Raw genomic sequence first — 13,981 nt, forward strand, 5'->3', positions numbered from 1 at the left:
AATTATATTAGCCTAAAACCCATAGAATGATTAGCCAAATGTGGTTAGAGGTTTAATTCTGGCAACTGAGCCAGAGCCTTGGTGGCGCAGCAGACTAAAGCACTGTTAAGTAACACCAGGTGCCTGCAATTACTGCAAGTTCAAACCTCACCAAGCTCAAGGTTGACTCAGCCTTCCATCCTTTCAAGGTAGGTAAAATGAGGACCTGGTTTGTGGGGGCAATAAGCTGATTTTGTATAAAAAGAACATGGCTTGTGGGGCCCGAAAGCCCTACTAAGCAGGTATATACAAAAGTATGAAGGCTATTGCTTAACACATTGTAAGCCGCCATGAATCTCCAGAAAAGGGTGGCATATAAATTGAACCAATAAATAAATAAATAAATAAATAAATGAATAAATGAATAAATAAATAAATAAATAAATAAATAAACTGTAGCCCAGTACACTTGAGGGGGAAAGATGAGAAAGGCTGGCTTATAAAATGCATTGAATAAACCTATAAAATACTTACAAAGCCCGATCTTTCTGCAAAGTTTCTTATCCACCAACTTTCCTTCTCTTTAATCACATAATTCTTGGGAAGAGGTTCCACCTGGGTAGCTTGGACAACAGGCTGCTGCTTGAGTATCTGTTTCCAAGGTGGTGAAGATAAAAGAGGTGAGTTCCCTGAGGCTTCCAGAAGATCACTGGCAGAAGGGAAAGCCATGAATTGTGGGGTTTTTTTTGCTAGGGCTGATAAAGGGAGGCTTCCAGAAAACTTATATAATTATCTGCTTAATGCCCCAACTGAAATATGGAAGGGACTATGAAAAGAGAAGGGAAGGATCAGCTTGACTGTTATGGCTGATCCTTCTGCTGTACCATAGCATTATCATTAATGTCTGTACAATCTTAATAGATTAAGTTGCATGGGAACTTTATAGTACTAATAGTGACATGTCTTAGTGTAAGTTGATATTCATTTTTGAATAAAAGAAAACAATAAAAACCAATATTTTAGTTGTAATTAGCAAGAATAGCTAAGAGAATATAGGGTAGAGTAGTAGAGGAAAAGAAACATCTGATTGCTATTCTTTTTGGTTTAATATCCAACCAAAAATGATTTGGTCAAATGATTTTGTTTAATGCTACATTAATTGTTTAATTTGAGATTCTTGGGCCCTGATCCCACAATATGCTTTAAAAACTGACTAAAAGAGCAAATTAATATATGTTGACCATGTTGAATAACTCTATAAGGCTAAATTTATCCCTAAACAAATCCATTCATGCACAAAGTTAAAGTAACTCCTTTCTGTTAGTTGTGTTCTGGGAAGAATTAAAACTAGTTGGTTAATTCAATTTACATATCTAGCCCTTAAAAAATAATAATAACGAGAATTAAAAGTGATTTAAAAATTATGCCTCTCATTGCCAAAGCCTGACAGCACAGAACACAAGTTCTAAACGAATGAAGGCAAATATACATGCCCCAGAATAATGTTGCAGGATCCAATCTGGGTTGATTTAGGCTAGAGAGGTTGATCTAGACTGAAGTTGGGCTCCAGCCTGACTCCGAAAGCTTGGAAGACAAAACCTCTGGTCCCAGTGGCTGACCCAGATTGGATCTTGCAACAAATTCTAAACCTTGATTTGCTGTATTTGGCAAATTATAACTACTGCTACTTATCTGGAGTTGAGATTAGTGATGCCATGAAATCTTGCCAGTCTTTTTCTGAGGCAAATACTGTTGGAAAATTTGGCACATTCTGAAAAAACAGGATAGAGATTCAGAATTACGAACACTGAGACTTTTTACATACCCAGTATAATTGTGTTTTGAAATTACAATTGTCAGCTGACCTGATTAAACATGGTATGGGATCAAGCTATTAGTTTGGATTCACACAACTTCCTATGACAAGGTCTAGAAAGGTTATGGTTCAATGTATTGTGAAAATTGGTTTTAGTAACCAGGCCATCACAATAAATTGTAATATGTTTGTTTGGACAGAAAACATCAATTGTGTTTATTAACTAGGATAGGGATTAGCATGTTGTGTGAAACCAACTACTATCTTGTATTGGGGGTTAAGGTTAGGGTTCTATGAACCTTTGCAGAACAGATGTCTCCCAAAACCTAAATTTAAAAATGCAGGCAGAAATCTCCTGAGGTTGTAACAATCTCATTCTTAGAACACTCCAGATCTCATCTAAGAAAGCTATTATCTCATGGCCTCACTTATAAGAATACTAACATCTCATTGCCTCTCATGTAACGACCACAAAATTTGGTAACACATTTTTATTTCAATCATGTGCATGTGTGTTGTTAGTGCAACAAACATCTTCATGCTTACACTGCTCCTAAACAACCTTGTTCTGGACACAGAGCAGTTCTAGATTATTAGAGATTTCATTCTCCATGCCCAGCAAAAGTCTGCTTACTGGAGCAGAGCCAAAATGAAATAGACTGTGGAATCTGTGGAATCTGTGCTGCAAATAACTTTACCAGGCAAAAAATTTCCATTCAGGACCATGGACAGCAATCATGCAGTTAAACTCCAGACTAGTAACTGCAGCATTAGCCTGAAGAAAAAAAATAGAATTTTATAGTCTGGCAAGCATAATCTTGAAAGAAACCTCACCTCATTAAGTGCTTTTTAAATAAAATGACAATTTTCTGTAGACACTGATTTCTTTTGGCTGATGGGGATTGGAGGAATATATCATTATGAAGGCCCTAATGGATTTATAAATGCCACTATTACTACTACTAATTAAATCTTGATCCCCTCCCCCACTAAAACCTATTAAAAGCCTTTTAAATTCCATCCATCAAAAGAGAGGCGTGAAGCATTTTAAAGCAAGTTTGCATAACAAAAACGTAAGAATCAGATATTTGAAAAAGAGTTTCAGGGATTTCTTCTTTTTTTTTTTTTTTTTTTTATTTATTTATTTATTTATTTATTTATTTATTTATTTATCTATCTATCTATCTATCATATTTGTATACCGCCCTACTCCCAGAGGACTCAGGGCGGTGAACAGACAAGATAAAAATACAAAGAACATACAAAAGTTAAAAACTATTTAAAATAGATTAAATAATTTGGGCTCAAAAAACCAATTTAAGACATCCAATTTATCTAAAAACATTTAAAACCCAATTTAAAAGGGAGAGTTAGGCCAGACCAGCCTGTTGGAATAAAAACGTTTTTAGGGCCAATAAATTTTATTTTAAAAAATGGATAACTTTTGAAAGTTATCAACTTTTAAATTGCTTTTATGTTTGTGAGGCACCCTTCCCAGGTGTCCTTAGGTTTTAATGTTTGATTTTAATCATTTAAGTTTTAATTTTATATGTATAGACATATTTTATGAGCTGCCCAGAGTTACCCTGTGGTAAGATGTCTGGCCAATAAATTTTATTTTAAAAAATGGAGGAGAGGAGTAGCAGAAATAGGCACAGAGTAGTAGTGATTATTGAAAATAATCACCTATTAACTTTAATGCAGAGAAAGGGTGGGTAGTAATCCTAAATTATATTATTTATACTGCTCAAAGTTGATTCATTCTTTAGTGGTCACAACTCAAGAAAGCATATGAGTGTGAGACCCAGAAAAAGAGGAAAAGCACTGTGGGACTTACCATACCAGTGCAAAGGACACAGTGGATAATCAAAAAGTAGATAAAAGACGAAAATCAAAGATTTAACTGTCAGGGGATCACCCATTAAATCCAGTTAGCTATCAGTTCTTCTGACTGACAGAGGAAAATTGCCAGTAAGTTCTGTAAATCCATTTCTTAATTTCAGATATGAGTGGCTCTGGTATTGACAATGTAAAAGAGTGGATGAAATCAGGGAATGCACATATCTTAAGCTCATATCAACTTGCTAAAATATCCATGCTTGGAATTGCCTTGAGCTAATAGAATTTAACAGGGAAATCTGCTGGTCTTCTGTACTTTTACAACAGACTGCTGAGCTGGGAGGGAGGAGAAGAGTTCACTATAGAATAAGTCGCAATTAGTTGGTTATAAATCATTTGCTTTTCACTGTCTTTGAGGATAAATACATAAATAAGAGGAAAAACTGGAATACTATATGGCACTGCCTCTTTCAATCAGATCCTTCAATTGTATATATGTACCCTCTGATGAGCCCACAAATATTAAAGGCCTGGTCTTTGTTGAAACTAAGAGCAGGGCAAATGCCAATGTGTTGAAATTAAAAGAAAACAGAATCAAGTTGAATTTTAGGAAGAATTTCCTGATGATATGGAAAATTAAGCAGTGAAACAGTCTATCTAAAATGGTGTTGGGCTCCTCATTTCTGGATGTTGTATGTCCACCTATCTGGGATGAATTCCTACAATGAATAGGATGTTGGATCAGATGAATGACACTGTCTCTTAGATTTAGTTGCCCTTTCTGAATAAGTTGCTCTTTGTATTTTTATTGACTTAACTTACAGTATGTGACTATACGATGATTAGTTTGATCATAGTCAATGTATTTGGAGAACTCCACACCAATTGATCTGATTTCTGAAGGATTCTTTGTTGACGGTCATTTTAGTTTATGCTTAGGGATGTGAATCCATTTTAGATGTTGCTTTGCTGACTTAATGTTTGCTTTTCCTCCTAGTCTATTTTTAGTCTTTTGTTGATTAGCCTTACTAGCTTTTAAGCATATTTCCTTTCTTTGAGTTTATTCAATTGTAAGTATATAAGACTTTCCTTTTTGCCAATGCCTTTATGATTATTGTTTGCATTCTAGCTATAGATATTCACAGATATTTAATCACCTCAGGCCATTTTACCACTAGTCTATAGCCCACTTAAAGTCAATATTGAATTATAGTAGATTCAGCATTTCTATCCCTTAAAGATACAGTATATACTCATATCAAGTGGTAGCTAGTCACAATTGCAACTGATTTTATTATTTTTTAAAAAAATACTAATTCATTGAGACTTACTAGATATTTACTGTGGCGATTTTTTTTGCATCTGTTAACTCAGAATCCCAACCCAGTTTAATGCTCTCTATTCTTTTTCTTCTTGATTTTGTAGATTGCTGACTTTCTGCCCAGTTAGTTGGCTCTGTACTAAGGCACTCTACTCTTTCCCTTTATCCAAGAACTTACAGGAAAGCGGAATATTACCTTTGTTTGAAAACACGAATTTTGATTAAGGTCGATATTTTTATTTTTCAACTGATCACAAGAAAGGATACAACATGGCAATGGCACTACACAAATCAAAGGTTAATGGGCAATGATTGCTGAACATAATGTGGTTTGAAATATTCAGGAGTGAAAGAATTAAAACGTCCTTCGCTTAGGGTACTTTAAGCATCCTCTTCAAAGTAGGGCAGGGCTCACCTCTTTCAGTTCAAAGATTATACTCTTTGGCTAAAGGGACAATCCTCAGCCTTTCTGGGTGTATGTCAGAACACCCATAGAATGTCCATTGATATGCTATAAGCATTACTTATTTAGGATATGGGCATAACATTGCAATCGGTGTAGAAAAGGGCTGAGGCTCTCTGGTGATGGTACAATGCTACTGTCAGTTTTGGAAGCCATTTTTTTCTTTTAGCTTCCTGACTGCCACATATTTTCACCTGGGAAATTGGGAGGTGGGGTTTTGTTGGAGCGGTGGAAGAATAGCCATAACACCATTCCTTGTTCTGGGAGTCAAGGACATTTGCCTGCACCTGGATGGGAGTGACTAGGGATTGTTTCCAGTTGAGCCTGAAGGATGGATTGGACCATGTGATGAACTTGTGTGTGTGGAGCAGGGTTGTGAACTTTAAACTGGGTGGGGAAAACCTGGAAGCTTTCAGATTCGGGTTTTCCCAGATGTGCCAACATGACATCTCTAATAAAGTGGAACTTTGAGAGAATCTACTGCCTTGGAGTTTTATTTCATTGGGGTTGTTTTTTAGAACCCTGACAGCTACTTTCATCAATCTGACCTACTCTTCTTCCAGCCTATGCTTGCATCTCCTGTGTAAGTGCCCTTTGTTCTGCATTTAGTAACCCATACTGACCATTGAAAAAAGATTACTGAACTTGATAGGCTTTTGACCTAATTCAGCATCGTTCTTCTTATCTTCTGGGATGTAGTCAAAATATTATTCAAGAGGATATAAAAGTCTGGTTTGCATCTTGGGCGTTTTCATCTCCTTTGATCTGATGACTTTTGACTGGAGTAGATGTCCAAATGTGTATTGTCTATATGCCTTCTGGTTTTGACTACCCATAGCAAAAAAATGTAAGTACTACATTGCACAGAGCATAAGACCATAACCTTAAGTTTTATTGCCTATTTATGTAATTATTTATCAAGCTCGTATGCTGCCCATCCTGCGAAAGTCATTTCAATCAGTATAGTCTAAATAAAACAATCTATATTGTAATCTTTGTGTTTTATGGAACAGATTGATAGTGCTCATAACTATATCCTGAAACAAATTTTTAAAAAACCCATACTTGTTGGGCAGTGAATAGTAAAAAAGAGTGTTCCATTCATTTCTTGCAGGTTCCTTCTAACTTATACCTTCTATGCAAAAAGAAGGGTGTAAAGAAGATAAATCATACAACGCAATGGTGAAATGTAAAATTTGTTACTACTGGTTTTGTGGGCGTGGCTTAGTGGTGGTGGTGGGTAATGTGACTGGGTGGGCGTGGCCAACTTTTTTTTTTTACTTTTAAAACCATTTTTTCTACAACTTTTTGGCTGAAGAGGTTGTAAAAGAATTGCTTTTAATATATAAAAATTGAATTAATTATAAATTGAATTAATTAAATTAAAAGCCTCTGATGTCCCAGCTGAGTTGCCTGATCGTCAGAGGCTTTTTTTTCTTTTAAAAACATTTTTTCTACAACCTCTTCGGCTGAAGAGGTTATAGAAAAAATGCTTTTAAAAGCCTCTGACGATCCCAGCTGAGCCGTGCAATCATCAGAGCCTTTTTTTTTTCCTTTTATAAGCATTTTTTTGGCCGAAAAGGTTGTAGAAAAAATGCTTTTAAAATTTTTTAAAAAGGCTCTGATGATTGTGCAGCTCTGCTGGGCATGGGGGGGGGGGCAGGGATTTTTGCTACCAGTTCTCCGAATCACCTGTCGCCATCGCTACCAAATCGGGCGATCCGGTTGAAACCGGAGCATTTCACCCCTGATACAACCCTACTTTCAACTCTGATCAAAACTTCCTAGTTTTTTAATCAGACCTAGCCAACATGAAGTTTCCAACTACTGTATTATCTCAGAGAGGATGCAGTTCAAAAGAGAAAAAAAAAATTCCTATCTCTGAATGTGTAGGAAGAAAGCCATATGAGTCCATGGTAATTCAAAATCAAAAGTTGTCTGGTAGTACCTTTTTTCAACTAACACATTTTATTAAAAGGCATAACATTTTGAGAGCAATTGCATATTTCAGTAACTGTTATTGTTCAGAAAAGATGTTCCAAGACAGCTTCTGGTTTTGGGCCACCCCTGAGTCCTGAGTATCAGAACAAAGACTTGAGAATGATTAGTTAAAAACTGAATCCAGTTAAAAATACATAGTGGAAATTTGGACCATTTAGACTCTCAGCCTAATCCATTTCATAGGACTGCTGTCAGGGCAAAGTAGCAGGAAGAATTTATATAACTCAACCTTGAGCCCTTCTGAGACAAGTCAGGATATTTAAAATTATGTAGCTCCATTATATCTTTTTCTTGTTCTTTCAACGTTCTTTATACGTTGCTGTATCATTTCCTCCATCCATAACTTAATTTTATTTCAATAGTTTTTCGCTTCAGGACATGTCCACCACATATGGTAATATGAACTTGGTAACTGGTGACATTTCCAACATTTAGCTGATTTATCTTTGAACATTTTTGCCAGTTTCTCAGGGGGCATATGCCATCTATAAAACATTTTATATAGATTTTCCTTATACGCAGTGGACATTGTTAATTCATAATTTCTTTCCCATAATTGTTGCCATTTATACAATTCAATTGAATGTCCAAAAATTTTTGCCCAGGCTATCGTTGTTTCTTTTACTTGTTCTTCCTCTAGTTCTATATTTAGTAAAAAAATTGTAACATTTTAAATTAGTTTATCCTCTGTTCCCATGAGTATCTTATCAAGTTCAGTCTTCTCTAAATAAAAACCCTATAATTTAACATCTTTTTCATATCTTGTTTGTATCTGCACATACATATACCAATCCATTTCAATTCCCTGTTCTTCCAGTTCATGTTTCCCTTTCAACTCCGTCTTATCTGTTAACAAATCTTTATATCTAACAATATTTCCAAGATTAAAAACATCTGGATGAATTAACGCTTCCATTGTTGATAACCATATTGGTATTTTCACATAATATTTGTCTCTAACTTTTTCCCATACCAGTAATAATGCATTTCTTATGTAATGTCTTTGAAAGTACGTGTGTATCTTATTTCTACCATACCATAAAAAGGTATGCCAACCCAGTTGTAATCATGTCCTTCCAATGTTAATAGTCTTATATTTCTTAATTCAATCCATTCTTTCAACCATATCAGTGCTGCTGCTTGATAATATAATTCCCAATTCGGGAGTCCGAATCCTAGCAGGAAGAATTTATATAACTCAACCTTAAGCCCTTCTGAGACAAGTCAGGGTATTTAAAATTACGTAGCTCCATTATATGTTTTTTTCTTGTTCTTTCTGGGAAGATTCTTAAAATTGGTTCCAAATAATACAATATTAGAGGAATAAGTAATTTTGATTATCATCTTTTTTAGAAAACTGAAGCAAAGAAATTAGGCAAATTTTCAGCAGAAGTGCCATTTTGAGGGAAAGAGAAGAATAGCAATAGCACTTAGATTTATATACCACTTCATAGTGCTTTACAGCCCTCTCTAAGCAGTTTACAGAGTCAACATATTGTCCCCAGCAATCCGGGTCCCCATTTTACTGACCTCAGAAGGATGGAAGGCTGAATCAACCTTGAGCCGATCAGGATTGAACTCCTGGCAGTGGGCAGAGTTAGCCTGCAATACTGCATTCTAACCACTGCACCACCATGGCTCCGGAAGAAATTTTTCGTATGCATAATGATAATTAATTAAAGATGAAATTAAAACTACTTTTTATTTTTGCACTTTTCAACTTGGCAGAAGAAGATATCTGCGTTTCTCAAACTATGCCACTTCAGATTATAGACAGAGCATGCAGCATCTTTGGAGACACACATATACACAAAAACACAAAGAAAAATATGTCCACACACCAAGAATTTTTCACATCAATACGTGGATAAAGATGGATGGATTGATGGATATAGACAGATGGAGATAGAAATAGAGATAGAGATAGAAAGAGAGAGAGAGAGAGAGATGATAGAGATGTCAGATATTTTAATAAAGGTCACGAAAAACACTGGAATTTCTAAGATGTGGAATTAGACAACTAACCAGAATTATGAACTAATCTAATCTTTAGTTCATTATAACCACACAGAATGGAAACACATGAATTCAAATTAGCTCAACAGTTATTTGATTAAATCTATAAAAGGTACAGTAAAAGAAGAATTTAGGAAAGATGGAGCAGCCTGCCAAAGGCAAGTAAAGGCAATGCTAATGCTGTCATATGGAGACAAGAGGACAGTAGACAGTTAATAGTAACTTTGTTCAACTGGAAGTGGCAGAACAGGATAATAACTAAATATTATTTTTATTGTAGATGTTATTAGAAAAATTGAATTCATGACTTAAACTTCATAGAAATTAGATATATGCTAAAACGTTATGCTGTTAGTTCAATTAGCAGGTGAAAAACATTTCTATATCATAAACAGGTAAAAAGGAAATCATTAATTTGTGAAACATAAACAGTCATTGGAAGGGCAATGATGTCATGAGATAGGCGATGTAACTTGCCCCCTTCCCTGCTCCCAAAACTTAATAACACAGCTTTGAAATGTAACAACTGACATCAACAACCAAGAACAAGAGAAGGTGAATAACATTATATAAAGAAGGATGTACATTCTAATAGTAACCACTGTCCCCATTTCTACTTAGTAGTGGTGGGTTGTCCCCGATTCGGATCAGTTCTATAGAACCAGTAGTAAAACTGGCGGGAGGCTCCACTCACCGACCCCCCATGTCATCAAGATACTTCTGGGCATGTGCAGAAGCATCTGCGCATGTGCAGAAGCATCTGCGCATGTGCAGAAGAGTGCACATGCAAGCGAAGCGAGCGCTCATGCAGGGCCCCATTGCAAACTGGTAGTAAAGGTAAGTAGAACCCACCCCTGCTGCTCAGTATGATGCAGCCTGTGTCTTTTGGTTATTTCAGAGGTTGTAACCTATCAAAACCCACTGGAACCCAGTGACAGAATTCTTACTTTCCTTCTATTATGGGTGGTAAATGTAAAAGTATAGAGTGTTCAAGAATGCTTTGGATCAAGACCCCTGATTCTGAAGGTTGTCAGGAAATATCTGGGTGTCTATGATATCAGTGATTAAGCAATGCTTTCTTCAAGACCCTTCTGCTCTCTGAAGTGTTAAATTAATCAGTTAATTAGGGTGCACCATGAGATTCAGTTGCATTAGGCAATAAGAAGGGAATAAGTTATTTACACATCCCGAAAGTCCCCAGCATACTGAACGGAGAATGCAAGCTGCACCTATTCCTACCGTCAGAGGAAAGCAAGTGTACACAGTGACCTACTTTCCTGAGATGATTACGCCTGCATTTTATACTACGTTCTAGCGAAACGGCGATTCTTTGAGCCAAGGCAGTACATAAAATGGTGGACAGCCATCCCTATTTGCTAATAAATTTTCAGTCAGTAGCAAGGCAGTTCTAATTCTCCTTTACTGAGTTATTTTTAAGGCGGAGATTAAAATTTTGAAACGAGAATAACATGTTATGTTCAATTCTGTTAAGCGGATGTTCTGCCTGCTTGGGTGGCATAGCAGGTGGCTGCATCTAGCTAACCTTGGCTGATCCCCAGAAAACCAAGTTTCAAGCCAGAAGAAAGAAATAGCTTTAAATCTGCGTTATTACTACTTTCGGTATACTACTCCCTTGCTTGTCATCTCTGCAGAATCTGTAAGCTCTTAAAGAAGACAAGTCTCTTTTCTGCAGGAAATTGCAACACACATAGAGTTTTGTCCCTTGTCTTTTTCCTGCCCCATTTCTCTCATCTATTATCTAGCAAGAAAAGATATTTTAAGAAATAAAATGAATCTTGTCTCATACATTAATCGTTCCATACTCATATCAAAAGAATTCCTTCCTCTATATGGCCACTACTCTTTCAGAAACATAGTTATTAAGATGCTCCTATAAGAAAACTAAGACCATGGCTCCCGGCCATCTCAATTCCTGGCAAATAGATGGGGAAGAAATGGAGGTAGTGACAGATTTTATTTTCCTGGGCTCCAAGATCACTGCACATGGGGATTACAGCCAAGAAATTAAAAGACACTTGCTTCCACCTGGGGAGGAAAGCTATGGCAAAGTTAGACAGCATACTAAAAAGCAGAGACATCACCCTGCCAACAAAAGTCCATGTAGTCAAGGCTATGGTTTTCCCAGTTGCAATGTATGGTTGTGAAAGTTGGACCATAAGGAAGGCTGAGCATCAAAGAATTGAGGTCTTTGAACTATGGTCCTGGAGAAGACTCCTGCGAGTCCCTTGCACTGCAAGGTGAACCAACCAGTCAGTCCTAGAGGAGATCAATCCTGACTGCTCTTTAGAAGGCCAGATCCTGAAGGTGAAACTTAGATACTTTGGCCACCTAATGAGAAGGAAGGACTCACTGGAGAAGAGCCTAATGCTGGGAACGATTGAGGGCAAAAGAAGAATGGGACGGCAGAGAATGAGGTGGCTGGATGGAGTCACTGAAGCAGTCGGCGTGAGCTTAAATGGTCCCCGGGGGATGGTAGAGGACAGGAAGGCCTGGGGGAACGTTGTCCATGGGGTTGCGATGGGTCGGACACGACTTCACAACTAACAACAAATAGTATGTATAGTCTGCTTTCCATCTGCACTTCATCCATCAGAAACCATTTGCTAATCAATAGTCAAATATTTCAAACACTTGAGATTTTAAGAATTTCAGCCATTTAGTGCCATGGAATCTTCTTGAGCTTAGCATCTACAGGTGGTCAATTTATGACCACAATTGAGCCCAAAATTTCTGTTGTTAAGTGAGACATTTGTTAAGTGAGTTTTGCCTCATTTGATGACTTTGCTTGCCACAGTTGTTGAGGGAATCCCTGCAGTTCTTAAATTAGTAACCTGGTTATTAAGTGAATCCTGCTTCCCCATTGACTTTGCTTGTCAGAAGTTCGCAAAAGGGGATCCCATGACCCCAGGACACAGCAATGGTGAACCAGTTGCCAAGCATCTGAATTTTGATCACATAATCATGGGGATGCTGCAAAGGTCATAGCTATGAAAAAATTGTCATAAGTCACATTTTTCACGGCCATTGTACCTTTGAACAGTCACTAAACAAACTGTTGTAAGTCAAGGACTTACATGGTTTCAAGATGTTCTCCATATGCATTTTAGTATGATTTCCACCATCCTCTTTCTAAAGGTCATATAGCTTTAGAATGCCTCTCCCATTCTCTGTACAAAAGCTTATTAGATCAACAATCAGACAGTGTCCTTTGCTACATCTGGAAATGCCAGATTGGCTTAGGGCAGGGGTGTCAAACTCGATTTCATTGAGGGCCACATCACAGTTGTGTTTGACCTCAGGGGGGTGGAGGGGGGTGGCCAGGTCAACAACACTCCTGTCGGAGGCACCTGGGGTGGTCCAAGTTCTCTGCCAGTGAAAATGGGCTCCTCAGCTCCATTTTTGGCTGCCATGGCCTCCTGCAACTCTCTGCCAGTAAAAACGGAGCTCGGGAGGGCCCCTGGCAGAGGGTTGCAGGAGTCCATGGCAGCCAAAAACGGACCTGGGGAGCCCATTTTCACTGGCAGAAGCACTGCGGACTGGTCCTTCGCTGTTTCCAGGGCAGCCCCATGGACCAGATCTAAGTACCCTGCGGGCTGGATCCGGCCCCCAGGCCTTGAGTTTGACACCCCTGGCTTAGGGGCACCAGGAAAACTGTACAAGCACAAAAAGCTTGCTTATCAACATCTTGCTGATCCTTGACCCTCCAGAAATTAAACCCAAGGCACCATCTTAGTTATTTAATGATAATAATTTTCTTTGTCTTAATATTTCCTAGTACAATGTCAGTAGGTTCAGAATCTCTAGAGGCAAGGAAGTAAAATGTGCCATATAACTATGTCCCATTAGCTATGTTTCCTTAGCTCGTTTTTTCCTTTGCAGAAAAAGCTTAAACATAGATAGATCAATATTTCTCAATGGCATAAAACTCTTCGCATAAACTATTTAGCTAAAGGTGTAGACTTCATGTCTTTCACAGAAGAAACACCAATCCATTCTTCGTAGAAAAGAATCCCCCTTTTTTAATATATGTGAGAATCCAGGTAGTATCTCAAGATGGAAAAGGTATAAAAGAGACTTGGAGGTTTCCTACTGAGAATAATAGAGGCATTTGTGTGTAGATTTGACATGTGATCTTAAGAGGAACACGTGTTCAGATGTGACAGGGAAACTGACACAATTCACAATTTACTATCAATCATTTTGTGATTCCTGTGGGAGTGAAGAGTACAACTTGAAAAAAAAAACTCCAATAGATTTCTAAAGAAAATGATGCTCTGGGGAATCTGTGAAAAAATTGGAGTAATGGGTAGTTATTTCACCCCCTCCTTCCTTTTAACAAGGCATTGTTAGGAAACGTAGGATACTAGAGATAGGTACAAGCGCTGGTGTTAGCAAGGAAGAAAAAGAGTTGTCCTGAATCAAACAAGACCATTTTGTAAACACAAGCCAGGTATAATCAACCAGCTAGCATGAGAAACAGACTGCAAGCAGTTCATTGTAACAAAAAAGAGGGGAAGAAATTCAG

This window comes from Pantherophis guttatus, chromosome 1, assembly GCF_059756535.1.
Source record: "Pantherophis guttatus breed Tessera chromosome 1, ASM5975653v1, whole genome shotgun sequence".
Classification (NCBI taxonomy): Eukaryota; Metazoa; Chordata; class Lepidosauria; order Squamata; family Colubridae; genus Pantherophis; species Pantherophis guttatus.